The 26350-nt window shown below is 46.1% G+C and overlaps 1 long non-coding RNA gene across 8 annotated transcripts in view; it reads right to left on the bottom strand.

Annotated features, from left to right (window-relative positions):
• Window positions 1-26350, bottom strand: part of LOC122215525 — a 103929-nt gene that overhangs the window by 3760 nt on the left and 73819 nt on the right. For 3 of the 8 annotated variants that reach the window (XR_006200411.1, XR_006200415.1, XR_006200414.1), the window contains 6 exons: window positions 16177-16233; window positions 8628-8795; window positions 6963-7061; window positions 5953-6243; window positions 3220-3361; window positions 2771-2932 (listed from right to left, as the gene is read on the bottom strand). This is a non-coding gene — a long non-coding RNA (uncharacterized LOC122215525). Of the gene's footprint in view, window positions 1-2770; window positions 2933-3219; window positions 3428-5670; window positions 5716-5952; window positions 6244-6962; window positions 7062-8627; window positions 8796-16176; window positions 16234-26350 lie in introns of all 8 variants that reach the window. The other 5 variants (XR_006200413.1, XR_006200417.1, XR_006200416.1 and 2 more) reach the window with 5 other exon arrangements.

Here is a 26350-nt window from a genome sequence, read left to right as displayed (position 1 = left end):
TTGGAGTAATCTGCTGCCACCAGTAGCGACCTCCCTTCACTCCAAGTATTTCATTCGGGCTGGAAGATCATCAGGGCACTTAGGGAAGTTTTCCTGTAACTCCTGAATCCCTGTGATGTATCAGATAAGAGGCTGAGACTACATAATTTAGCTCACAGACTGCCCTTGTGGTCCTTCAGGCTGCTATAACACCAGCCCCTCTCTCTTTCCACACTGGATGAATTTAGAGTAGCTAATGACACATAATTCTGGCACGGAATTCATGACATCCATCCAAAATGTCCAAGCTACTTACTATATATTCATAGTAGCTACTACTGTAAATCAACAGATCTTCACACACACACACACACACACACACACACACACACACAACAGCAAGACAGTTTACCTAAAAAGTGTAAAAGAACTTCTGGACCCTATCAAGAAATTAAGTCTTTTGGAAGAATTTGGCTGTGTGTCTATTGGGTCAGAAGTACAACATCACTTGGGGCGCCTGGGTGACTCAGTCAGTTAAACGTCTGACTCTTGATTTTGGCTCAATTCATGATCTCAGGGTCGTGAGGTTGAGTCACGTTCAGCGTGAAGTCTACTTGAGGGTCTCTCTCTCTCTCTCTCTCTCTCTCTCTCCCCCTCCCCTGCTTGTTCTCTCTCTCTCTCTAAAAAAAAATGCTAAGAAAAAAAACACAATATCACTCTAGAAGTCCCCCAAATTATGTCTACATCCCAATCCCAGTGAATAAATTTTTTTATTGAGGTAAAATTCACAGAACATAAAATTAACTATTTTAAAGTGTACCATTCAGTAGCATTTAGTGCGTCCCCACTACCTCTCTCCAGCTCCAAAACGGTTCCATCAGCCCAATTGCAAACCCCCTTCCCATTAAGTCACCCCTCACATCTCACAGCCCCCAGCCCCAGGCAACCACTGACCTACTTTCTGTCTCTATGGATTTACCTCTTCTGGATATTTCATATGAATGAAATCATACAATGTCTGACCCTTTGTGTCTAGCTTTTTTTTACTTAGTGTAACGCTTTTGAGGTCCATCCATGTGGTGGCACGCATCGGTATTTCATTCCTTTATATGGCTGAATGATATTCCATTGTCCTCAAACTTTGAATAAGATGCTTCTCTTTTTCACTTTGAAGTGGGCTCAGAAATTATGAAGCTGGTCTCAGCTGGCTCTCATGGGGGTTTGGAGCCAGTCACACTCAGCAGGACTGCCGCCTGCCCTCCCTTCCATGCACCTTGCGCCATACAGCCGAAATGGTCTTCCTCGGGGAAGCCTGACCATGTCCCTCCCTGTGTAAGATCTTCCCACAACTGCCACTCATCTGCCCCCAGCCTGTGTCTCAGCCCCACGGCTGTGGGCCCCAGCTCTCTGAAGGACCAGGCTCTGGTGACTCTCCACGTGTCCCTCCTGCCCCCACCTCCCCCCTCAAATTGGTTCTAAGGTCCTAGTGCTCAAAAATCAGGCAAAAGTGGTGGATGGGCCGTCAGATCAGGGGTGACAAAGCTGCAATTTGCCTCAAGGCTGACCTTCCAGGAAGACAGGCTGAGAGATTGATGAGTCCATTTAAGCTTTCACGCTGACACTTTTGGGGATCATGGCGCTTACTTACGAGGGGACTTATGTAACCAATGAGATATAAATAAGCACATTAAAGTATTCCTGCTCCAGCCCAGCTTAATGGCCAAGAAACTAATTGTCAGAAATTGGAAAGGGTCTGAAATAAATACGGCACTTCATGTCACATAGGGAACCCGGCCAAAGACGTCAGATTAAACGCAGGGATGTTGAGAGCATGCTTCCAGACACCCACGGAGCAGTTTTTTTGTTTCATTTTGGTCATTAGGTTCTCCACTTTCTCACATCAACCAACACAGAACAGTAACCGGCACCAGCTTGATTCTACCTCCTTCCAAGAGCCAGGAGAGTGAGCCAGAAGCCGTGGGTCCAGAGATCACCCATCTGGCTTGTCCTCTCAGTGGCTGATGCCTCTATGGTCAGGAGTGTGTGACATCAGAACCTCAACCGTGAACAGGGGTGTCACAGGTCAGCCTCTGTAGACTGGGCTCCCAGTTGTCAAAGCCGACACCTGCCACCTCGGCGTTCCCCTGCTCCTCACCAGGCCCTGGGTCACCACCTCCAAGGTCTCACTCCACCAGGGCAGCTCTCTCCTGTCTCTCCCCCTCCAGATTCCTTCGTGCCACCCTTCAGATGGGCTTATCTCCCCATCCAGACAGGAGCCCCCTGCCCTGGCTCCACCTTTCCCCAAGCTGCCATGTCTTCTCCTCCCCCCACCCCCCGCAACCCGCCATCCACATCTGGATGCCTTCTTATCCTCCTTATTCTTATCCTCCTCCAGGACCTCCAGCCTCCAGCTTCTGGAGTGCATCCCTCCTCCACACAGAGACCTTTCTGAAGCATAACACAACCCAACACCCTCCACCTAAACCTTCCAGCAGCCTTTAATCCCCAAGAGGAGGCCACATCTCAAGCTGGGCATTCTAGGACCATCTTGGCATGGCTCCTCCCCCTCATCTCTCATGTGGCAAGTACCCTGCAGCACCTCCCACCCTCCTCAGGCCCCTTGCCTGCTCATCCTTCCCAAACCGTATCTCTCCCCCATTCATGCCCCACTCCCTATTTCCTGCCTTCCACCCCTGGGAGCCTTGGCTTCCCTATCTGTAAATGGATAGGTTTGGACCAGCTAATCCCCAAGGTTCCTCCCTCTTGGTTCTAAAAGAATAATGCAGCTTACCCTTTGTTCTGAGTATCTAAGTGCTTTCCATGGAAAACTCAGGAACAGCCAGCAAGGATCCCAGTGGAAGCAGCGGGCGTTTTCTCTCTCACGCCTTTCTCCCCCTCACTACTTTCAGTGTATTTCACCATCTCATGAACAAAAATAACCTGGTTTGATTCCCTAAGGAAAAAAGAGGAAGCTGAGAGTTAAATTAGTGTCCACTCTCAGAAAATCAAAAGGAAAAGTAGAGAGAAAACAAAACAAAGCATAGGAGACATCAAACCTATAGATTGACCAGATAACTTACCCCCCAGCAGCTGGGGACCCAAATGGGGCCAGAGGGACTGGGGAAGTTGAGGCAGGAAGAAAGGTTTGCCCACGGTTCCCTCATGGTATCCTACTCAGAGGTATCATGAAACATTGACACCTGTCAGTTCAGCTCAGACATACAACCATTCCCTTCTTACTTGATGTATCAGTTAAGGGCAAGCGCTCCCGCCAGTGGGAGGTCTGATTCTCAAGACGTAAAGTGTACAACTCTGTATTTGGGGAAGTGGCAGCTTATCTCTGTCTCCTGCTTGATCCTCAAAGCAGATGTAGTCCAGCCTTCTGGGGAGGAAGAAGGATGGGCTGGTGTGTCTTCAGATCATAGAGGACAGGGACCCCAGCTGTTACCTGTGGGTAGTACACCAGAGTTGAACAATAAAGAAAGGGACTTTTATTCCTATTCTTTTGTCACATGGTAATTATTTGGTTCTGTTTCAATCAACATATGTAGTACTTGGCTTGGGTGTTGTTTTGTTTTGTTTTGATTTGTTTTGTTTTGTTTTTTAATGCGCCCACAGATGACCAAAGTTTTATTCCCCGGGTTGTTCAAGGAAACAAACTGATCCTGGAAGGCCAAATTACCTATTGGTCATCTCCAGTGTGTTAAACTATCATCTATAGCATGGTCTGCAAACTATGTGATATAAGCCAAATCCAGCCTGCCATTTGTTTTTGTAAGTCCCACCAGCTTAGAATGTTTTTTTATTTTTTAATGATTTTTTCTTTTAGTCCAAAGAAGACTAGTGAAATGTGAAAATTACAGAAAATTCAAATTCTGATGTTCACAAATAAAGTTTTATTGGAACACATCTGTGCACATTCATTTGCATAGTGCCTGTGGCTGCTTTTGCACTCCAACAGCAGCCTATGTAGCCCTTAAAGCCAAAAACGTTTACTATGTGGCACTTCACAGCGTTTGTCAACCCCAGCTCTGTATTTCCACATCCTGTTATTCAAGCATTAAAGAGTTAAGAATATATTTAAAAATGAAATTTTAATCAAACATCTGTGGAACCTTGAGTATATTCTTGAGGAACACTATTTGAAAACATACTTAAGGATTTTGTTTAGTAATGTGGGGTTTTTTTAGAAAAATCTTTTCCTCTTTAATTTTTTCGCTATGGAAAATTGTAAACATGTTCAGCAGTATACAGAAAATATAATGAGCCCCCATATACCCACCACCCAGCTTGAACAATTATTGATTTATGGCTGATCTGGTTTCAACTGTATCCCACCCACCTCCCCCTCCTGCATTATTTTGAAGCGAATCCCCAACAGTATATAATTTCATCTGTAAATATTACGTGGCATACGCAGTTTTAAAATAAACTTTTACAACTGGGGAGACTGTGACAAGCTGCATATAATAAGGAGATTTCTGCTAAAGAGTCAGAAGCCCGTGGGGAGGGAGATAGGACACAGACTTTCTAACTGATTGAGAAACGCATGTCACTACCTGATTTTCCAACCAAACTCCAGGCTGGGTGACAGTCACCAGCCATCAGGATAGGGCAGCCTCTCCCTCCCCCATCTATCATGATCAAGGAAAATAAATTAGAGCTAGGGGCAACAAAAGGGGGCTGGTTAATATAATTCAAGACTGCAAAAGAGACAGACACACTTTCAGCTTAATGAGTTTGGAAAGCCATATGAGTACTGGCATAAGACGCACCCTGGCAGTGGGTGATGCTGGCTTTTTTTTCTCTTTAATAACCAGGGTCAACAGGAAGGAAGGAGAAGCAAGCTGCCTTTATGCAACCAGACTCTTTCTTTCATCTTCTCCCCTCTGCCACCTCAAGAACCCAAAAGACACCCCCAAATTCCGCTACCCATGGTGGGGAGGGGGTGGAATAAGAAAAACAAGAGCCATGCAGGGGGTCAGGAATGGAGGGAGAGGCAGAGGGTGTGAGCAGGAAGCTTCCCCAGAGGTCAGACCTAGCTGGTCACTGTGGCCTGCATGCAAGGGGCCAGTTAGCTGGGTTAGGGATGTCATGCCCTAATAAAATTGGAGGGACAGCGTTTATCTGTCAGCTTTATATGTCAGCTTGGCTTGGCTACAACACCCAGTTTATTTAATCAACCACTAATCTAGATGTTGCTGTGGAGGTGTTTCACAGATGTGATTAACATCTACACTCAGGCAGAATCCTTTACTTTAAGTAAAGGAGATCATCCTCCATGATGTGAGTGGGCCCGCTTCATCTAATCAATTGAAAGGCCTTCAGAGCAAAACTGAGGTTTCTCTGGGATGAAGACATTCTGCCTCAAGACTGTGGCATGGGCTCCTGCCTGAGTCCCCAGCCTGATCCCCTGCCCCCCAAATGTCAGATGTGCCAGCCTCTGCAATCACCTGAGCCAATTCCTGGAAATAAATGTATGTATATAAATATATAACTGAAGAGAAGGATCAAATGTTAATTCATTTTCTCACAATTTTACAATCTGTAAAATTGTCCCCATTTTATAGATGAAGAAACTGATGCACAGAGAGGTTGGGATCACTGTGAGCCTGCCCTAAAGGGCTGATGGAGCGATGGAGCGTGAGAGCAAAGGGGAGGGAAGCATTTGTGCCTTCCTTGCAGGCTCACCTGAGAGGCTCCAGTTCACTCCAAGGGAGGCAAGAAGACACCCACCTGGAAAGGGGGGTGGACAGGAAGAAAACACTGAAAACCAAAGCAGATTGCACTTTCTGACCCCACTATAGCAGCATCAACAAAGCCCAGAGCAATCCCCATAAGTTATCCCGTCACATTTCCACGTTACCACAATGAACATCTAATATAGTAAATCTTTTCGTGTTCTCATTTACACTGTGCCCCCAATTTTATCTTACACTGTGCTTCAGGAGCTACTAATTCAATCAAAGAAACCTTGATCAAGCCCTCTTGCTGCGGGAGAGGGAGAGAGATCATGCTGAAGACATCCATAGGAGGAGGCAGATGGTCCATGACGCCCAAGGAATCTTTGCTTGAGGAACCACATCCAGGGGCCCTGAGACAGGTGGTCTCTCGCAGGCATGTCATCCAGGCCCCTTCTCTGCTCCAGCTCCAATCTGGGGACCCAGCCATGCCTGTGGATGTGTCCCCCACCCTCTTCCTTGGAAACATACCTGACTGTTTTGTATTCCAAATGCAAACAGTCTGACAAGGTGTCAAAGTACCCTGAAATGCACAGAGATACCCATGGAACACAGTCAGAGGAACAGTTCCTTTAGTAGGGCCAGCCCAGTGGGGGGCTCTCTAAATAACAGGGTCTGCCTGCTGGACAACCTCCGGAATAAATCCTAGCTTTCCGGAAACTAGAAGAGCAGGAACTTGTTTTCCCAAGTGGAAGCCTCATCCACACATGATCTTTCGGCCCACGAGAAAAACCCAGTCTGGGGACGCCAGGGGAACCCCAACACAATTCAGGCCATGGAGAACAATGCAGCCCAACAAGCCAAAGGCTCTGCTATTCCTGAGCTCACATGCTGGGGGTGAGCTTTGGAGGGCATTCCTCACGTGGCCCTCAAGGCAGCAGGACCTGGGGAACCTGGAAAAAAATGCCTCTTCAGCGGCCTTTTCTCCAGCTCTAACACTGACTCCTAAGCTCTCCCCACCATCCATTTCAACCACACCCTCTCTTACATCCCACCAGGCATCCTCCTTTCTTGGACTCGAGCAGCCCCCTGGGTGGACCCATCACCCTTACATCACACTGGCCTGTTAGCAGGAGGGTGTCCCCATGGAGCCAAGAGCTCTCTAGACTCCCAACCCAGGCAAGCTGTGCCTGATGTCCTCCCTCCCCGTCACCTTCTTCACCTTCCCCTGACAGTCACAGGGTTTATTCTAGGCCAGGACCTACTCTGGGTGCTGGAGAAACAGGAGTGAACAAGACAGACCTGGTCCATCCCCTTCTGGCGATTCCAAGCTATTCATTTGTTCAGCCAACAAATACCGATAGAAAACCCACCACTATGTACTGGACACAGTTCCAGGTGCTGGGGAAACAGAAGTGAACAAACAGAACAAAAATCCCTTCCCCCATGGAGTTTACATTCTAGATAAGACACTCCATAAATCATTACACAAATTATTAATTACAAATGTGTAGCTGCTACAGGGGCAGAGCTCAGGACATGAAGAAAGCATATAGCCAAAAATCTAACCTGGTGACCCCTTAGGAACCACATTAACAAAGGCTTCAAGGAAGAAGGGGAATCAGCTGGAAGGGTGAGGGTGGAACCTGAAATAAGGTAGTGGCAGGCTTGGGGTCTCCTGAGGCTGTGAAGAAGAGATCTGTTCCAGACCTCTCTCCTTGGTCTGTGCATGGCCGCCCTAAATTCACACGACCTGTCTCCATAAGGACATGGGACATACTGGATTAGGACCCACCCTAAAGACTTCATTTTCACTGGGTTAAAAAACAAAATTCAGGGGTGCCTGGGTGGCTCAGTCAGTTAAGTGTCTGACTCTTGATTTCGGCTCAGGTCATGATCTCACAGTTCGTGAGTTCTAGTCCTAAGTCGGTTTCTGTGCTGACAGTGCAGAACCTGCTCCGGATTCTCTGTCTCCCTCTCATTCTGCCTCTCTCTCTCTCTCCCTCTCTCTCAAGATAAATAAACTTTAAAAAATAAATAATAAAAAAATGTTTTTTAATTCAAACAAGTCCCTTTGAAGATCTAATTGGCTTTATTAAGCAGTTCATGAGGCAGGCAGCATCCCGCCTAGCAAGCAGAGAGAAGGTCTGGGTTGTACAAAATGGAAGGTTTTCAAGGGAAGGAGGGTGGGGCAAGGAGGTTACTAGCAAAATAAAAGAAAGAATCAGACCAGGACTCCATCTATTCTCACAAAAGGGACCCAGGGTTATTGTTTTGCAGATGACCTTACTGGTGTTGATCAGGAAGTTTCAGATTGACCCCTAAAAGATCACATTCCTAGGATCTGTTGACTCGCTAATATTTAAGTCTCAGTTTGCCGTCATGAGGTGGGGTGGCAAATGACTCCATTTGGGGCTTGTTTTTCTGCTTTCGACAACCAAATTACTTCTCTCAAGACCCTACCCCAAATAAGGTCACATTCTGAGGTACTGGGGGACAGGACTTCAACATGAATTTTGGGAATGATTCAACCCATAACACTGACTAAGAAAAGTTTGGTGGGGAGTGAGAAGTTTTCACAGCCTTTCATATTTTTAGAGAGACTTGGTCAAGAAAACCCCTATGTACCCTTTTTAACTAACTTGACGGTCTGATTGTTTGTTCATCTGGGGCCATGCTTTACAGAGAGGACCACGCCGTCTGAGATTCCTAGTTCCCAGGGGTGAAAATCCTACCCCACAGACATTCCTGCCGGACACTTCAGCCAAGGATGGAACTAAAGGTTTGTTACCCAAAACTAAGTTTGCCTTTTAGTGGGTGTCAAGCCAAAAGAAAACAACCAAGCCACAGAATAGGAAAGGCAAGGGTTTTACTAGCAACAGGTAAAGGAGAACACCAGAGATATCTCCCAAAGCAGTGTCTCCTTGAGCAACAAAACTGGGGAAGTTTTAAGGTAAGGAGGCATACCTGTTCATGAATCAGCTTGCCCAATGGGGAATCCAGCATGGAATTGGGGCAAAAGTCATTTTAAGGGGACAGAGTTCAGGTCAAAGTCATGAAGGCCAGCAACAGTCAATATTGTCAATTCTCTGGCTTTAGTTGGTCGGTGTCTGAATACTCAAAGGGGCTTAGATCCTGCAAAGACAGAACATGCTTCAGGTCAGTCTTTACTTCTGAACCAGCACTAGAAGCTTTACCTCTGATTCATTGCCCCTGATATGATTAGGCTCTCTCCTGGCCTGATAGTGGCTCTTATATTCTTTTGTTCCCCTAAAATCATTATCTACTGGGGTCTATTTTTATGCAATTTCAACATATCCCAGGAATTTCTGTAAGAAATGTGCTTTGGGCATGGATCACAAGATGGGCAGAGACCTAAAACGACTTTTTCTATGTCTTGAAAGCTTTGTCTTTTATTTTTCCTGGGACCCCTAACTCTTTCTGCTGACAGGTTGGGCTAGCTACAAAGCATGAGCCAGTGAAACGTAAGCAGGGCGTTGGGGAAGGCTGAGAAGGAAGCACAGTAGACTGTCCATTTTCCAGTCAGTTCCCAAAAATGTCTGGAACTTTATCTACAGTAAGACTGTCTCCTGTCAGAGGTCCCCCAATCTGAACCACAGTCACCCAGGGAGCTTGTTAAAATACAGATTCCTGGGCCCTGCTTTGGAAAGACCCCAGACGTGTAATTTTCTTACATGCCCCAGGTGACTCAGGTCTCCAGTGGATTTGGAAGCTGCTGGCACACAGGCCCTTTCTTCCACTGGGCCTGAACATAAACATGTACTCAGGGCTCTGTGGAACCCAGTGGTTTTGATCTGTGGGGAACTGGCACAATTCCTAGCCCTTGATTATCCCACTAAATTGTCTCAAGACAGATTCTGATTTCCATTTCTATTCCTGCCTCTCAGCTCTGATTACTTCAGCAAATGCTTTTCAATTGCCCCATTCTTTTCTTTCTTAAAGAACAGCCTCTAACTTCAATTTTTTTAAAAATATATATCAGCCATTTCCCACATTCTAGAAGCTTTGTGCTTTCTACCTCGGGGGAGGGTTTAAGAAAAGATTTTATTTCTCCTACTTTTGATTCCTTTAAGTCAACAGAGATACCCTTACACAACATTGATCGAACCTTTTAAATGTGGTTAGTTAGAGATGGCCACTGGAGAGTTACTCAGCTGACAGTTTGGATTGGCCCCATGGCTGATGCTGGCAGTTCCCTGCCCGTGGACCTCCACACACCATGGTCTGCTTAGGGCCAGCCCTGCAACTCACTTCCCGTGGCTGTGGGTACAGGCAAGACAAACCAGAGTCCTAAGGAGTTCACGTCCCTGGAAGTAGCCCTCAGCCAACTGGCAGACCAAGGATTGGTGGATAAATGCTCCAGCTTTTCTGTTTCTCCACGTAGAGAACTCAACGCCATGTTCTACACTGGATCCCAGAGGTCCCTGGCTGAAATGAGGTCTGGTTGCTCACAGTGGCAACCTGCTCCATGATACACCCCTTACTGACTTCCTGCCCCTCCCTGTCTCACTTTCTTCATGCTTTACCAGATGCTTCCTGGGGTCACCTCCCAAGGAAATGACTTGTACTCAAATCTTTGTCTCAGCCAAAAGGAACTCAAAGCAAGATAGGCACTGTCCTAAACTGTTCTTCCTGTGCTAGATGACAGCTCCTCCTCAAGAACTCAAATCCCAGACTGTACAGTATTTTAAATTTGATTACAGGACATTTAAGGTGCAACATCATAGATCACAGCAGGTCTTTCCTGGCCATGCTAAATTCAATCCTGTAATTCTATCTGAATGTTCCTCTGAGACTTGGGACCAAATCGGGCTTGAAGCTCAATAAATTGTCAGCATCTGCATTTCAACCAAAAGGCCAAAATAGAGCTTCTGGAGATGGGGTTGTAAAGTGGTGCACCCACTTTGGAAAGTGGTCTAGCAGTTGCCCCAAATGTTAAACAAAGTTATCAGCTGATCCAGTACTTCCATCCCCAGGTCTATACTCAAGAGAACTGAAAATATGTGTCCTTATAAAACTTGTATAGGAACCGTCATCGCAGCGATATTCATAATAGCCAGAGTGTAGAAACAACCCAGGATCACCTGCGTGGCTCAGTTGGTTAAGCATCTATTCATCTGTCCCACTCTTAATTTCAGCTCAGGTCATGGTCTCATAGTTCATGGGGGTCATAATCTCAGGATTCACAGGTTCAAGCCCTGTGTCAGGCTCCATGCTGGGCTCCATGCTGGGAGTACACAGCCTGCTTAAGATTCTCTTTCTCTTTCTGCTCCTTCCTCTTTATCTCTCTCTCTCTCTCTCTCTCTCTCTCTCTCTCTCTCTCTTTCAGAATAAAGAAATAAACTTTAAATCTTTTTTTTAAAAAATGAACTACTGGGACCTCATCAAAATAAAAAGCTTCTTCTGCACAGTGAAGGAAACAATCAGCAAAACTAAAAGGCAACTGACAGAATGGGAGAAGATATTTGCAAATGACATATCAGATAAAGAGTATCCAAAATCTACAAAGAACTTATCAAACTCAACACCCAAAAAACAAATAATCCAGTGAAGAAATGGGCAAAAGACATGAATAGACACTTCTCCAAAGAAGACATCCAGATGGCCCACCGACACATGAAAAAATGCTCAACATCACTCATCATCAGGGAAATACAAATCAAAACCACAATGAGATACCACCTCACACTGTCAGAATGGCTAACATTAACAACTCAGACAACAACATATGGCAAGGATACGGAGAAAGAGGATTTCTTTTGAATTGTTGGTGGGAATGCAAGCTGGTGCAGCTACTCTGGAAAACAGTATGGAGGTTTCTCAAAAAACTAAAAATAGAACTACCCTAAGACCCAGCAATTGCACTACTAGGCATTTATCCAAGGGATACAGGTGTGCTGTTTCAAAGGGACATATGCACCCTCGTGTTTATAGCAGCACTATCAACAATAGCCAAAGTATGGACAGAGCCCAAATGTCCATCGATGGATGAATGGATAAAGAAAATGTGGTGTGTGTGTGTGTGTGTGTGTATGTGTATATATATATATATATATATATATATATATATATATATATATATATATACAGCAATCAAAAAGAATGAAATCTTGCCATTTGCAACTATGTGGATGGAACTGGAGGGTATTATGCTAAGTGAAATTAGTCAGAGAAAGACAAAAATCATATGACTTCACTCATATGAGGACTTTAAGAGACAAAACAGATGAACATAAGGGAAGGGAAACAAAAATAATATAAAAACAGGGAGGGGGACAAAACAAAAAAGACTCATAAATATGGAAAACAAACAGAGGGTTACTGGAGGGGGTGTGGGAGGGAGGATGGGCTACATGGGTAAGGGGCATTAAGGAATCTACTCCTGAAATCATTGCTTCACTATATACTAATTTTGATGTAAATTTTAAAAAATAAAAAATAAAGTTAAATTCTAAAAAAAAAAAAGTATAAACAACCCAAACATCCATTAGCTCTGGTGATGAATCAACAGCATGTGATGTGCCATCAATTGAATGTCATTCAGCCAAAAAGGAATGAAATATTAAAACCCACTACACCATGGATGAACCTGGAAAACATGATGCTATGTGAAAGCAGCCAATCACAAAAGGCCACATATCAGATGATTCCATTTATATGAAATGTCCAGAATAGGCAGACTCACAGAGACAGAAAGTAAATGAGTGGTTACCAAGGATGTACGAAAAGTGACTGCTAACAGGTGTGGGGTTTCTTTGGGAGGTGATAAAAATGTTCTAAAATTAGACAGTGATGATGGTTGCACAACAATTCTGTGAAAATGCTAAAAAAAAAAAAAAACCCCACTGACTTACATTCTTTTACAAGGCAAATTTTTATTTTATGTGAATTATAATTAATAAAGTGGTTATTTATTTAAGATGGAAGAGTGTGTATTTCTGAGATCCCCTGTGGAACTATACGTCTAATTTTTTTCTACAACTTTCTCATTTTCCTGAAACATCTTTTCAAAGCCATGTCACAATCTCAGAAGAAAACGAAATGAAAAGTCTGACCGTGAGTCTTGATGTTGCCAAAGCTAAATTCCAAGCAGAGGCTGGACCCGTGAGCACCAGCGGGCACAGCAGAAAGAACACAAGGGGGTCTGGCTCTGCATCCTGGGCAGTCACCTGCTGCTTCTGTGACCTCAGCAGGTGGTGCCCGGACACAGAGTTTTAAAAACATTAAATGAGCTACATCTAGGTGAAATAGTCTCAGCCAGGCAGAAATGAGTCTTCTTAAAGCAACATTTGTGGGACAAAGGTTGTTCACCCATTTGCTCATTCAAGGCATCTGAATCTTGACAAGGGACCGGCTGACTCAGATGTCCCTCTGTAATAAAGCCAGAGGGACTCTTTAACCCAGGAAGTCTTAAGGTCACAGAAGAATTCATTCAGAAAGACCGAGGTCATTCCCTGGGGTGAGGGCACAATACAGTTCAGCATGCAATTTCAACATCATGATGTTTAACCAACTATAAAAGTCTTAAAGTCTATAAAATCATCCCCACTTCAAAGAAGAGAAATTGAGTCTTAGGGAAATCAAATGAGTGACTCCAGGTCACTCAACTAGAAACTGGCAATCCTGGGGCTTAAACCCACATCTCCAGCCATACACCATATACACAGGCAGAAGTCAGGCAGGGCCAGGGCTTGGGTGGGATCAGGCTAAGGAATTCAAGGAAACAAGGATGGGGAAAAAGTTAGGGCCACATCCAAAGCTGCTTCCTCCACCAGAGAGGCCGTGAGCATGGCCATCTGAGATGACCACTGGAGGGAAGCCTAGAATGACCAACCATCCAGACTGGGACCACAAAGCCAGACAGCTTCCCAGAGAAGGCACACAATAGCCCTGTTCTGTGGAGATCATAAGGTAAGTGTGTGCACATGAGGAATGACAGGACTCACCCCAGCATGCAGTTAGTACCTTGGGGAGGCAGAATTCAAACGCAGGCCTATATGACTCCAAGCCCTATGCTCTTTGCCCCTTGGTACCTATTTGGGAAACCACTTAAAAAATTCTGTTGAACTTAGATAGGGGTGAAAGGACTGGAGAATGGCCCCAAAAGTAGCAGCTGCTTCTCAATTTGCAAATTATTTGTTCTTAGCTATAAAATGAAATAAAACCTATGCTATGAGGGGTGATGAGCTGACTGACATAAAGCACCTAGCAGGTGCTTGGCACATAGTAGATAGCCTAAATGCTGACTCTTTTTCCTCAGCAGGAAGGTTGGTGGTCTGAGGTCAACAGCCCGCCCCTCAGTATAAATAAAAAGACAGAGAGGCACAGTTGTAGCACACAGAAATTACAAAACAGGTGGGCTAGGCCTTGGGGAACATCCAATCCTATCCAGTAGATGGCGGCTTAAGAAACTGAGACTCAGGTTAAAAAAAATAAATTAAATAAATAAAAAAGGGGCACCGGGGTGGCTCAGTCAGTTGGGTGTCCAACTTCAGCTCAGGTCATGGTCTCACAGCTCATGAGTTCGAGCCCTGTGTCAGGCTCTGTGCTGACAGCTCAGAGCCTGGAACCTTCTTCAGATTCTCTCTCTCTCTCTCTCTCTCTCTCTCTCTCTCTCTCTCTCTCTCTCTCCCCCTCCCCTCCTCTGCTCATGCTCTGTCTCTCTCTGTCTCAAAAATAAATAAACATTAAAAATAAATTTTTTTAAAAGAAAAGAAACAGACTCAGGGGTGCCTGGGTGGCTCATTTGGTTAAACATCTGACCCTTGGTTTCTCCTCAGGTCATGATCTCCTTGTTAGTGGGTTCAAGCCCTGTGTCTTCCCTCTCTCTCTCTCTCTCAAAATAAGTAAATAAACATTGAAGGAAGGAAGAAAGGAAGGAAGGAAGGAAGGAAGGAAGGAAGGAAGGAAGGAAGGAAGGAAGGAACTAAGGAAGGAAGGAAGGAGGAAGGGAGTGAGGGAGGGGAGGAAGGAGGGAAGGAAGGAAGAAACTGAGAGGTGACAGCTTGCCCATGGTCACCCACTAAAATGGCTTGGTCATTAAGAGATATTCCCAAGTTTTTTCCCTCAACTATGAGGAGCAAAAATAATTTCTCCTCCAGTAATCCTTGGCAACACTTAATAAAAACACTTCTCTGGCATAAATGCTAAAATTGCCTAAATATGGCTAACTCTTGGATAATGCTGGTTAATCCTGGCTAATGTTTGATTCTCTAAAGCGTCTTTTCCCATCAATAAACTTTTTTGTGGGAAACTCTCATTTGCCTTGTGTTTCTTATGGAAATGTGATTTGTACATACATCCTTTCTGCATAAATATTTAGCTCATCATTGTGCCGCACAAATTCCCTGCAAATTAGGTGGAAATCAGCCTCAGCTGACAGAAGCATCTATACTCATCCAGGGAAAAATCATTATTGTTTAGAACTTATTAAGCCCCGACAGTAAGTACTGGATGGGCCTAGGAACTTCAATAAATATTGAATGCAAATGTGAACCAAATGCTTGCACTAAAGTTGTTCTTGTGATTTCTACCTACTAGGCACCAGCTAAGGTTGAGGGAAGAAAATGGGTTACAGCTTGGCTCTGCTAATTGCAAGCTATTTCAACCAAAGCAAATCACCAAGTACCTCTTCATCTATGAAATGGGTCTAACCAGCCCTATCTCATAGGGTTTTTTATCATAAAGATTAAATGAGATTACATGCATCAAGTACCCTGCATGAGGCCTGGCACATAGCTGATGTTCAATAATTGTCCATTTCTAACAAACTAATAAGCCCCAAGTGGGTGACATGTGGAACTGGTAGCTCACAAGTTGTTTACAGTTGTATCCCACCCCCCATGCTGCAAACATAATTGCAGCGATCACAACTATTGGAAGATTGCAGTTAACTCCACCAATACGATATAAAACTAAGCAGAGGACCAGTTTCTAGATAGCTTGGAATAAGAATCTACATATTTAGGGGTGCCCTGGTGGCTCAGTCAGTTAAGCATTTGATTTAGGCTCAGGTCATGATCTCACAGTTCATGAGTTCTAGCCCCACATTGGGCTCTGTCCTGACAGCTCAGAGCCTGGAGCCTGCTTGGGATTCTGGGTCTCCCTCTCTCTCTGCCCCTCCCCTGCTCGTGCTCTGTCTCTCTCTGTCTCAAAAATAAAAATAAACATTAAAAAAAATTTTTTTAATCTGAAAAAGTGACCTCCCCGTCTGCCCCCCCACCCACACACAAACTTGCTCCTGAATTTGGAAACAGCCCCATCATCCACTTATCCTCCCAAGCTAGAAACATAGACATTATCCTTGCTTTTCCTCTTTCCCTCCCCTGCCCCCACCACTTCCAGCCATTCACCAAGTCCTGCCAATGTGACCTCCTAAATCTCCCCTGGACTCAATCGCTTCTCTCCATCCCCATAACCACTGAGCCAAGCAAGATAACCACCATCTCTGGCCCGGAATATTGCAGTAGACTCCCACCTGTTGTCCCATACTCACCTTGGCTCCCCACACTTCCTCTCTCCATACCACAACTGGAGGAATTGCTCTTTCGAACTGTAAATAATAATTCTAACAATTAATAGTGAATGCTTACATTGTGCAAGGTATTGTTCTAATCTATGACTCTTCAGCCTAAAAGCTTGTACTTCCCATGGGACTTAGAATAAAGCCCCCAACTCCTTGCTTGAACCCTTCAAGGCCCTATATGTCCCGGCTCTCCCTCTTTTCTACTGCTCCTCTCATTATTTCCCCTGATGGATCAAATCCCAGAAGGTCTCTTCCTGACCAGTAATTTTTGAACAATTTTGGAGATCACCTTTCTGCTTTTATTTTTCCATGGAGAACTGGTAAAGATAAACACAGCCAGCAATTCATTATAGCAGTGAAAACAGATTTCATTCAGTACCCACTGACTGTAGGGGAAGTGCTGAGCTTGATTCTGATTGTGCAGAGGTGATTGGGCATCCTAAAGGGAGAATGGGGAAAGAGGGAGAGGGAATACTCATGAAAAATTACAAAAAGTGGGAAGGGGATGTTGGTCCACATGAAACCCACATGGATTTGCTAACTGGTGCCTACCAAAGTCAGGCCCCTACCCTCCCGCACAGGCTGGGAGTCAGGATCCCTATCTTGTTCCAGGTGTTGGCTGGAACAAACAGCAAATTCATTTGGCAGCCTTGATTTTTCTCAGGCAGGGACTTTAACAGGTCTGGGGTCATCCTAGGGATGTTGCCTTCAGCCATTAGAAATTATGTTAATGTTTGTTCAAATCTTTACAGGCCAACGTTGAAGCTTAGTCAAGAAGAAGATTCAGAAGAGGTTGGCTGGAGCTTGGTCAAAGAGAGAATCTTTGTCAGTGACACTGAATGTCCATCTGTGCCAACTCCCCATCCCCATTCCAACTGTCCACACACACCCCAACTCCCACCCATCATCTTCCCAGGCCCTAGTTTAAAGCCTTCTTCATCAGGCCCCTCACTAGAGCACCTGCAGTGATGAGTATGAGACTAAGGGCAGTTCTGTTTATCCCTTTTAACAATCCATGTTTTGTTTTGTTCTGTTTTGTTTTGTTTTGTTTTCATTTGGGAGAGAGGGAGAGAGAATCCCAAGCAGGCTCCACGCTTAGCACAAGCCCAACACAGGACTCGATCCCACCACCACAGGACCACGACCTGAGCCAAAATCAAGAGTCGGATGCTCAACCAAGTAAGCCACACAGGCACCCCTCCATAGGTTCTCCCCCGCACCTCCTGATGGCCTGGTGCACAACCCAACACACAGTAGGTGCTCAATGAATGTTTGTTGAGTTAATTAACAAAGCCCTCCAGTCTTCATCACAAATGTGTGGAATGCTCCTTCAAACCACCACCCCCAGGACCTGCAGTTGACTGGAAAATGACTCCCATGGAACAAATCACCCTCAGGCACTCAATACAACTATTCAGTGCTCACTGCTGCTGAAGGAGCTGATTGCGCTGCTTTGACCCCGAAAGTAATTACGTACACCAACATCCATCTGCTGGTGGGGTGGCCTGGAAGGGGGTCCTCACCTCCACGCAGCTCTGTCTTCTAAATAAACTCAAAAGATCACACACTGTCACTTCCCCAGGATCATTGTCAGTTGTTAGAAATCAAACAAGGGGTAAGGAACATGTCCAACCATCTCCCCAAGCTCTAGCCGTGCACCCTCCATCACCTCCAACTCAGACACGGAACACCATGAGGCTTCTCCTCCCTGGGAAGTCAGCAGGAGGGTCCTGATCAAACAGCTGCTCTGCCCTCAGCCCATCATTATGACGTCTACACGCCAGGCATTCCAAAAACCTGGAAGTCAGCCTTGCTGCTTGTCTCGCTTCACCCACCCATCCATCATTCACTCTTTCCACAAGCACCTATTGCTTGTAATAGGTGGAGCCTATTAGTGCTGGATTTATACTAATGAACAAGACAGGCATGGCCCTTCCCTTCATGGAGCTCACAGTCTAGAGAAGAAAATGGAGATTAACCAAATGGACAAATGTTCAAGTTAAATTTAAAATGAACGCATCTATTATCTGCTGGGTTCTGTGCCAGGCCCTGTAGAGGAAGAAGGTAGCATGGGTGGGAGGTCATTGACCAAGATACCTCAATGTTCCCCTAAGCTTGACTATACCCTAGATAGTCCCTTCCTGACCATAGGCCCCTGACTTCTCTTTTCTTAGAGTGTTTACTTTAAAAATCTTGCAATTGTAAGTTCTTTCTCTGCCCCTTTGAGATATAAATCTTCTCCCAGCCTCTTGCCATTTTTACAACCCTGATATGTCTTATTCAAGGACCTGGGTGCCATCCTTGAGAAATGTGATCATTAAGAAAGATAATACCATCTCTCCCAGTCTCTGGGACAGTAGGAGCCTAACTTTAACAAATACCAATGAGCCAATACAAATAAACCAGTGCCCTCCGTTACTTTTCCATTAGCTTGAAAACCCTCTTGCCTTTTGTTTCAGTAGACTTGAGAGGTCAGTCTCTCTCCCCTACTGCAGTAGTCTTACATAAAGTCTCCCTCACCTGTTTAACTCCATCCAGTGCAATGTTTCTTTGGCATCACACAGAAATGAGTAAAACATGGATCCTGACCCCCCAAAGAATTTAAAGTCTGATTAGGAAGACAAGTTAAAGCTTTCAAAATTGTAGTAAAATCTATGGAGAAAAAAAAAAAAACAGAGGAAGCCATGAGAGGGTGTAACATGGGAAACAAACATAGATATGAAGGGGAATCAAGGAAGAACTCTCTGAGAAGTGATATCTCAGAAGGGACACATGGTCTAGGCAGAGGGACCAGTACACAGAAGACCTTCAGATTAAACATTCAGCTTCAGATATATTGAGTTCCTGTCCCCATCAAGTCCTGTTGTATTTGCACATGTGTCTCTTCTTTCACGTTCCAACGCATGGCTCTGACAGGGTGCTCCCCCAGCTCAGCAGCCGTCCATGAATCTCCGGCACCCCCCTGAGGAAGTCTATTGCTCTTAACTTCCCCTGCCTTAGGTCAAGACTATATTCAATCTGGCTCCTTTTACCCCTCCAACCACATGGAGAGAAAGTGTCTCCGAGAAACATAAGCTTCTGGGGTGTGACAGAGGAGGGAGCTTCCTGTGCAGGCAGTCCCAAGACAAACCAGGAAGTAGGAATGCACAGCAGTGACATGACTGAAGGTCAATTCATACAGCTCAAGTACTAATAGGACTGAAAATTCTTTACTAGTGGACTGAAAATAGAGTTATTCTGCCTTATTCTGTGACGCAGGGCCTTAAGCAACTAGGAAATGCAAGATCAGTCACTGCTGAATGTATTTCTGAAGCAAAAGATGTGCCTGGCGCATGGCTGTGCCCTGGGGCTTCACTAGCCCTACAGCCCCCTACTGACCCCCAACTCGTAGATGCAGAAGGAGCATCAAGGTTACCTTTACAGTGGGAGAGAACTAGGGTCTTGATTACACTACTACATTTGGACACCCACGATTTCCTGACTTGTGCCTCTCCACAGGATTCCTCAGGGAGACGTCGCCAGAGAAGAGTCACCAAACAGGACACACTACATTCTGCTGCGGGGAGCTAGGCCCCATGCCCCATCCACACAGCACAGAACTCCAAGGACCCAAGGCTGGAGCCCAGAGTTCAGGCTCATGACTGCTGGAGTTCCAGGAGCAGTGGGCTGGCTAAGAGGACACGCTGGCCTGGGAGCACCCCCTCAGGAAGGAAGGAGTGACTTATGTATACAACCCATGTGATCTCCTGCACAGGTGCATGATCTGATCACTTCACAGACTGACAACTATCAGATGGTCAACTCCTCCTCCCTAGGGGCAGCGAGAGCCCATCTCCATCACCTCTGATCCTTCTTTTCCAACTCTCCCATCCTCCTGGCCCTGAGCACAGGACTGTCTCAGTCAGACCTTCTTCCTGGGTCGTGCTCTCCAACCCAGGGCAAAACCTGGGTTTTGTCTCTCCATTCCCCCAAACAGCTTCTTTTCTTCACGTCTAGGCCTTGTGCCTGCTTATGTCTCTGAGCTCTGGGCAAAGGCCCAAGAACTCAGCTCCTTCCCTGTCCAGAAGCTTCCTAAAGCCAGGCCAGCAAGTATCTTGGCAGAGACTCTTGCTACTGTGATGAGCTCTATCTGCATCCCATCAAGGGCGATGAGTTACTGTGGAGATAGGAGCAGGGCTTTTTTCTTTAATCCAATTAAGCCACATGCTGACTGTGATACTTTCTCCACTATCTAAGGCAGCAGGTACCTTTGCAATTACTTCCCCTCTGCTGAGGCTGCATGCCAGCCACCAACCGGGAGTCTCTGAGAGATAGAGATGAGGCTGTGCAATCACAAGGGCAAAGTGATGGGGGAGGGGACAGACCAGGGAGGGGGAGGACTGACCAGGGAGCACCTAAGATGAAGATCCACCAGGAGTGTGCAGCACAAGGCAAACCACACCTGGGAGCCAACTGAGACGTGACTTCCAGCTGCGTGCAAGGGCCTTAGAAACAAGGGGCTTTGTCTTAATTTGGGTTTCCCCAGAGCAGACCCGGAGACAAGGATTTATGTGCAGGCAGGCAGTTTGGGAAGTGATCTGAGGAAGTAAAGTGGAAGAGTCGGGGAGTGAGACAGGGGAGCGAAGACAGCCAATAAAGTCTGCATTCCTGAGTGGGTTGGTCACTGGACAGGCCGGGTTTAATGCCACTTGGAACTCTTTAGGAGACCATGTAGAGCACACCCTAGAAGTGTCCCCAAGGGGTGAGAAAGCCAGATGTTCATTCACTGAAGTGACTGAATGGTGACCCTCAAAAAGATATGTCCATGTTGTAACCCCTGCAATCTGTTAGTGTGAACTTAACTGGAAAAAGGGTCTTTGTCAATATAATTAAACATCTTGAGATGAGATCATCCTGGATTACCCACGGGGCGCCTAAATCGAAAGACAAGTGTCCTTATAAGAGATGCACAGGGAAGAAAAGAAAAGATGATGTGATGTCAGAGGCAGAGGTTGAAAGGATGCAGCCATGAGCCAAGGAACACTAAGAGCCACCAGAAGCTGGAAGAGTTAAGGAAGGATTCCCCCCAGAGCCTTCAGAGGGAGCAGGGCCCTGTGATACCTTGATTTCAGACTTCTGGCCTCCAGAACTGTGAGGGAAGAAATTTCTATGTTTTAAGGCACCCAATTAGTGATAATTTGTTACAGCTACCAGGACACTGATATATCCACCAACTCCCATCCCTTCTTGGTTATGGGTTACTCTTGGGGTCAACTCCCCAGCATTTCCAGCCTGTACTACCAGAAGCTGAGTGCCCTTCTGCAGCCAGAGAAAGACCTCGGGCAGAGAGACACTGGTATTTGCAGTAGGAAGCCATCCTGTATGCAGAAATCTCCCACTGAAATGGCAGGTGACTTCTGGGGCACAGTGGGGTCAGGGGGAGAGGGAGGGCACCGGCAGCCCCTGTACAGGGTGGCTGGATTTGGATCAGGGCCACCTTCTGGCCCACCTAACTATGTTCTCCAAGGGGACCCCCACCAGGAAACATGCTCCTCCTTAGGATTAGACCCTCAGGTGGGAAGAGAAACTCACAATAGGATGTGTCAGATGTGTGCCCACACACACGTCCCCTCACACACATCCTTCCAATGCCCTTGTGACATACAGAGGGCAGAATAATGGCGCCCAAAGCTGTCTGGTCCTAATCCCCAGAATCCCCGTGAATATGTGACCTTACATGGCAAGAGGGACTTTGCAGATGTGACTAAGTTGAGGGTCATGAGATGGAAGACTGTCCTGGATTGTCCAGATGGGCCCGGTGTTCTTACAAGAGTTCTTACAAGTGAAAGAGGGAGGCAGGTGGATCAGGGGTCAGAATCAGAAAGACAAAGATGCTATCCTGGTGGCTTTGAAGGTAGAGGAAGGGGCTAGAGCCAAGGAGCCTCTAGCAGTTGGAAAAGGCCAGAGGAAAAGATCTCCCCTACAACCTCCTGACACCTTGGTTTTAGGCCAGTGAGACCCATTTCAGACTTCTGGCCTCCAGAACCCCAAGATGATGCATTACATTGCTTTAAGCCACTGAGTTTATGGTAATTTGCACAGCGTAGGACACGAATACACTTTATAGACTTAAAGAAACCTTGAGATGAGCCTACAGGCTGTGAGGAACGGGATGCAGCTATTATCAGAGGCTCCCCTGGACTCTGCAGGATGCCGTTTCTGAGATGTTGCTCACCGCTGTGTCTCAGAGCCTAGCAGGACCCTTGGCGCGTGGCGGGAATTTGTCTCCTTTGCCTCATTTGATGGAATTATATTACATTTCTTTGCACACTTCATCACACCTAAGAGTGTTTCACACAAAGTAGTTGTTTAAAAATACTTGTCAAACAGTTAAATGTTTGGTCAATCGATAGGTTTTCAATTGAGTGAAACAAAACTGCTGCTCCTCGTGGTTTACTCTCTTGCTTTCTCCACTTCCTTCCCCAGCCCTGAAACAAGCCACCCACCTGAGCTCACTGCCTGGAGGACGCAGAACATCCTTCCGGTGAGCAGAAACAAGACCCCTGCCTGGTTTGGGGCTCCACAAGTCTGGCCCTTGGGGACTGAAACAAAATGTTTGAGAGGAGCCTGGCCCAAATGTCCTTCTCCTCCCCACCAGCCATGAAGATAACTTCCCCTGGGACTAAGAGGGGGAGGACTGGACAGATCCAGCAGGAAAAGGGTCCTGCACCCCAGGGAGGCAGCAGGAGCCCAGGAAAGGAGGACTGGGGATAAGACCAGGCAGGGGGTATCAGGAGGCTAGAGGGCTGGACGCCCCTGTGTATGATGTGGTATTTAAGACAGAACAGGGCAGACTTTAAGCAACATACTAAATGCTGTTGTGATTGTCATCAGAGCTGGGGGCCAGAGCAAACCCCTGTGCGTTGGGAGGGGCATGGGGGGTGGTTCCCTGAAGGGCAGAGGTGTCTCTAGCATGATCCCAGGGCAAGAAATGAGGGGGTCTTGAACTGGACCACCAAAGACAGCCCTCGCCTGCTAAGGCCAAGGAGGAAATCTGGCTGGCATTCCAAGCCATATGGACACCTAGAAGTGCCAGCTGCTGGGGCTGAGCTGACCCTGCCCTGCGGGGGGCCAGCCAGAAACTCTTCGCTATCTCTAAGGTGCCACTTGGGTCTGTGGGCTGCAGGAGCACCTGCTTCTCATGGTAACCTCAGCCCCATGTCCTCAGCCAAAGTGGGGAGGGGGAGGGGGGCCCAGGAGGGAAGAAGGGGGATTAGCAGACATCAGCCACAAAGACATCCATGCCCCCAGAGCAGGTTTCTCATGGGGTCCCTGGGAGCAGCGTGGCCACAGTGACAGGGGAGCCTGCCATACCCCTCCCCACACATGCAAGATGGCAGCAGAAGAGTAGCCTTCTGAAATAACTGAGGGGACACTTTCGAGGGGCTTTATTACCAGCAAGAGGCCCAAAAGGGGCTGACGCCAGAACGATTTAATTTTCTGCAGGAGGGGCGATCTCATTTCACAGCACTAGAGAGAGGCTTTCGAGTTACATTTGTAATAAAGCATTTTATGGGGAAGAAACAAAATGAGAGTGAATTTCAATGTAAGAATAAGCAATGTTTTAGAGTTTTCTATCATTAGCAGAATTGGATCAACTCAAAACACAAACCAGGAATAATAAGCCCTCCCTCTCCGGGGACAACCTATGTATTAAATGAGGTATTGTGCACAAGGGACCCACCAGAGCCTACTATACAGTCAACAGAACCACGTAGGAGAGATCATTTTTTAACCCACCCTCTCTACTCTACAGCAAAATCATTTCTGGTAATAACTACTAATAATCTTTACTTTCCTGATTCATCCCTTAGTTTTTTTTTTAATGTTTTATTTATTTTGAGAGAGATAGAGACAGCACAAGCAGGGGAGGGGCAGAGAGAGGGAGAAAGAGAATCCCAATCAGGCTCTGCCAGTGCAGAGCCCGATGCAGGGCTCAAACTCAAGAACCATGAGATCATGACCTGAGCTGAAACCAAGAGTTGGACGCATAACCGACTGAGCCACCCAGATTCCCCTGGCCCTTAGTTTTAAAATGACTAATAATTATCAACTTATATATAAAGGAAATTTTTTATCTTACATATGTTATTCAGAGTCAATAAAATACTTACTGTAGGAATTAAAATTTTTACTTGCCAAGCAAAATCTTTCCCACGCCCTATTTCACCATTCTAAATCTTAAACACAAATAAAAGCTCCCAGTGGTCGTGCAGAATGATGGGATCAAAGTTGTTCAAGAGCTCCTTCATCATTTAGTTACTGGGCTATCACTGCTGATATTGAATTGGCTGTGGAAATACAGAAATATGCATACTGCAGGCATCAAAGACCCGAACTGGGCCCAAAGCAAACTTGGATGATTCTGGATCTTTAAGGAACTTACCTTCAAGATGGACACATGTAGCTGAGCCCATGTATGTAGAGGCCTGACATGGACTTGTTTGAATTAGCTTCCATGAAAAACACAATGTTTGTGAAAGTGTAAATGACTGAAATATGCTAATTTGAAACTTATTATGAGAACTCAGCAGTGACCACAGCCAATGAGATAACTGATCAACCGAATATCTCAGGGTAAAAGAGTGTTTCACCAATGATATGGCATAGAATCCACTACAGTTTTTGTTTGTTTTTTAAGTAGGCTTCATGCCCAGCATGGGGCCCAGCACGGGACCCATCACAGGGCTTGAACTCACGACCCTGAGATCAAGACCTGAGCTGAGATCAAGAGTTGGTCACTTAACTGACTGAGCCACCCAGGCACTCCACCATTATAGTTTTTATATTCACTACAGATAATGCTCCCCGTTACTGCCTGTGCCCAGGGCAGCGCCCTTCCCCATATGCTCTGACTGGAGCCCTTTCCCTTCTTTGGGGGATTTCCTACTTCAAAAAGTGAAAACAGGGGGCGCCTGGGTGGCTCAGTCTGTTAAGCGCCTGACTTCGGCTCGGGTCATGATCTCACGGTCTGTGAGTTCGGGCCCTCTGACAGCTCAGAGCCTGGAGCCTGCTTTGGATTCTGTGTGTGTCTCTCTCTCTGCCCCTCCCACGCTCATGCTCTGTCTCTCTCTCTCTCTCTCTCTCTCAAAAATAAACATTAAAAAAAATTTTTAAGTGAAAATAGTTCACACTTATTGAGTGTCTGCCATTGTTCTAAGAGCTTGACATGTATTAACTCACTAACTAGAAACTGTCATTACTCCCATTTTACAGATAAAAACATCGATGCACTCAGAAGCTTAGGTATTGTATGCGGAAGTATTTTGTACTTTCCATGAGGGTAGTACAAATATTCCTAGGGTTGGCAGTCATAATAGTGAAGATTTCATGCATTTGGTCGTGACAATGGACTGGAAATATCAGGGAGAAAAAGCAAGGTAGATGTTTATGAGGCTGTTAACAACCTGGACAAAATTATGCAGCCAAATTCAATAGCGCCAACATTCTGTTACCAAAATGGAGACTGTGAAGACAGCAAACGGTGTGACCATGTTTCCCGACGCCGAGCAGTCAGCTTCCAGAGAAGCAATTCAGCTCACAATTAGGGCAATTGAAAAGTTACATAGAAATGGCCTCAGTGTTCACCAGGCCCCCGGAAACCCAGCAGCCCCCAGCCCCCACCCCAGAGAAAGTTTCACAGGGATGGTTGGCTCTGTAGCCTAGCCAGAGGACAGAACTGTGAGCAGCAAGCTCCCACAAAGCTTTTCACAGAGATGCCAAACACAGCCCATGGGCTAAGTACAAGGTGATCTGGAAAATCCATGAACCCTTCAATAGAGGCAGATAAGTAGAATAAAGCTGTTTTTTACAAAAGCACATTTCATGAACACATAGGGTGCAGCCTGGATATTTCCACCTTGCCCCTTGTTGTCTTTCATTTGTTTAATACCTGGCCCCTAAAGCCACTCTTTTCTGCTCAGTAGTGAGTACTGTGTAGAAGACAGGTCTTTAGCAGGACTGGGGTGCAGGGAGAGGACCAGCACTAGAGGTCCCAGGCTACCCACAGCTGACCCCAGGAGAAACTAAACAATCCTAAGAGGGACTCATCCCAGAAGGTCACACAGACCACCCTTCCATCCAGCGCTAGTGTGGTCATGAACCT

This window comes from Panthera leo, chromosome A3, assembly GCF_018350215.1.
Source record: "Panthera leo isolate Ple1 chromosome A3, P.leo_Ple1_pat1.1, whole genome shotgun sequence".
Taxonomy (NCBI): Eukaryota; Metazoa; Chordata; class Mammalia; order Carnivora; family Felidae; genus Panthera; species Panthera leo.
The sequence above is the reverse complement of the archived record's forward strand: the minus strand, read 5'-3'. Positions and strand labels throughout refer to the sequence as shown.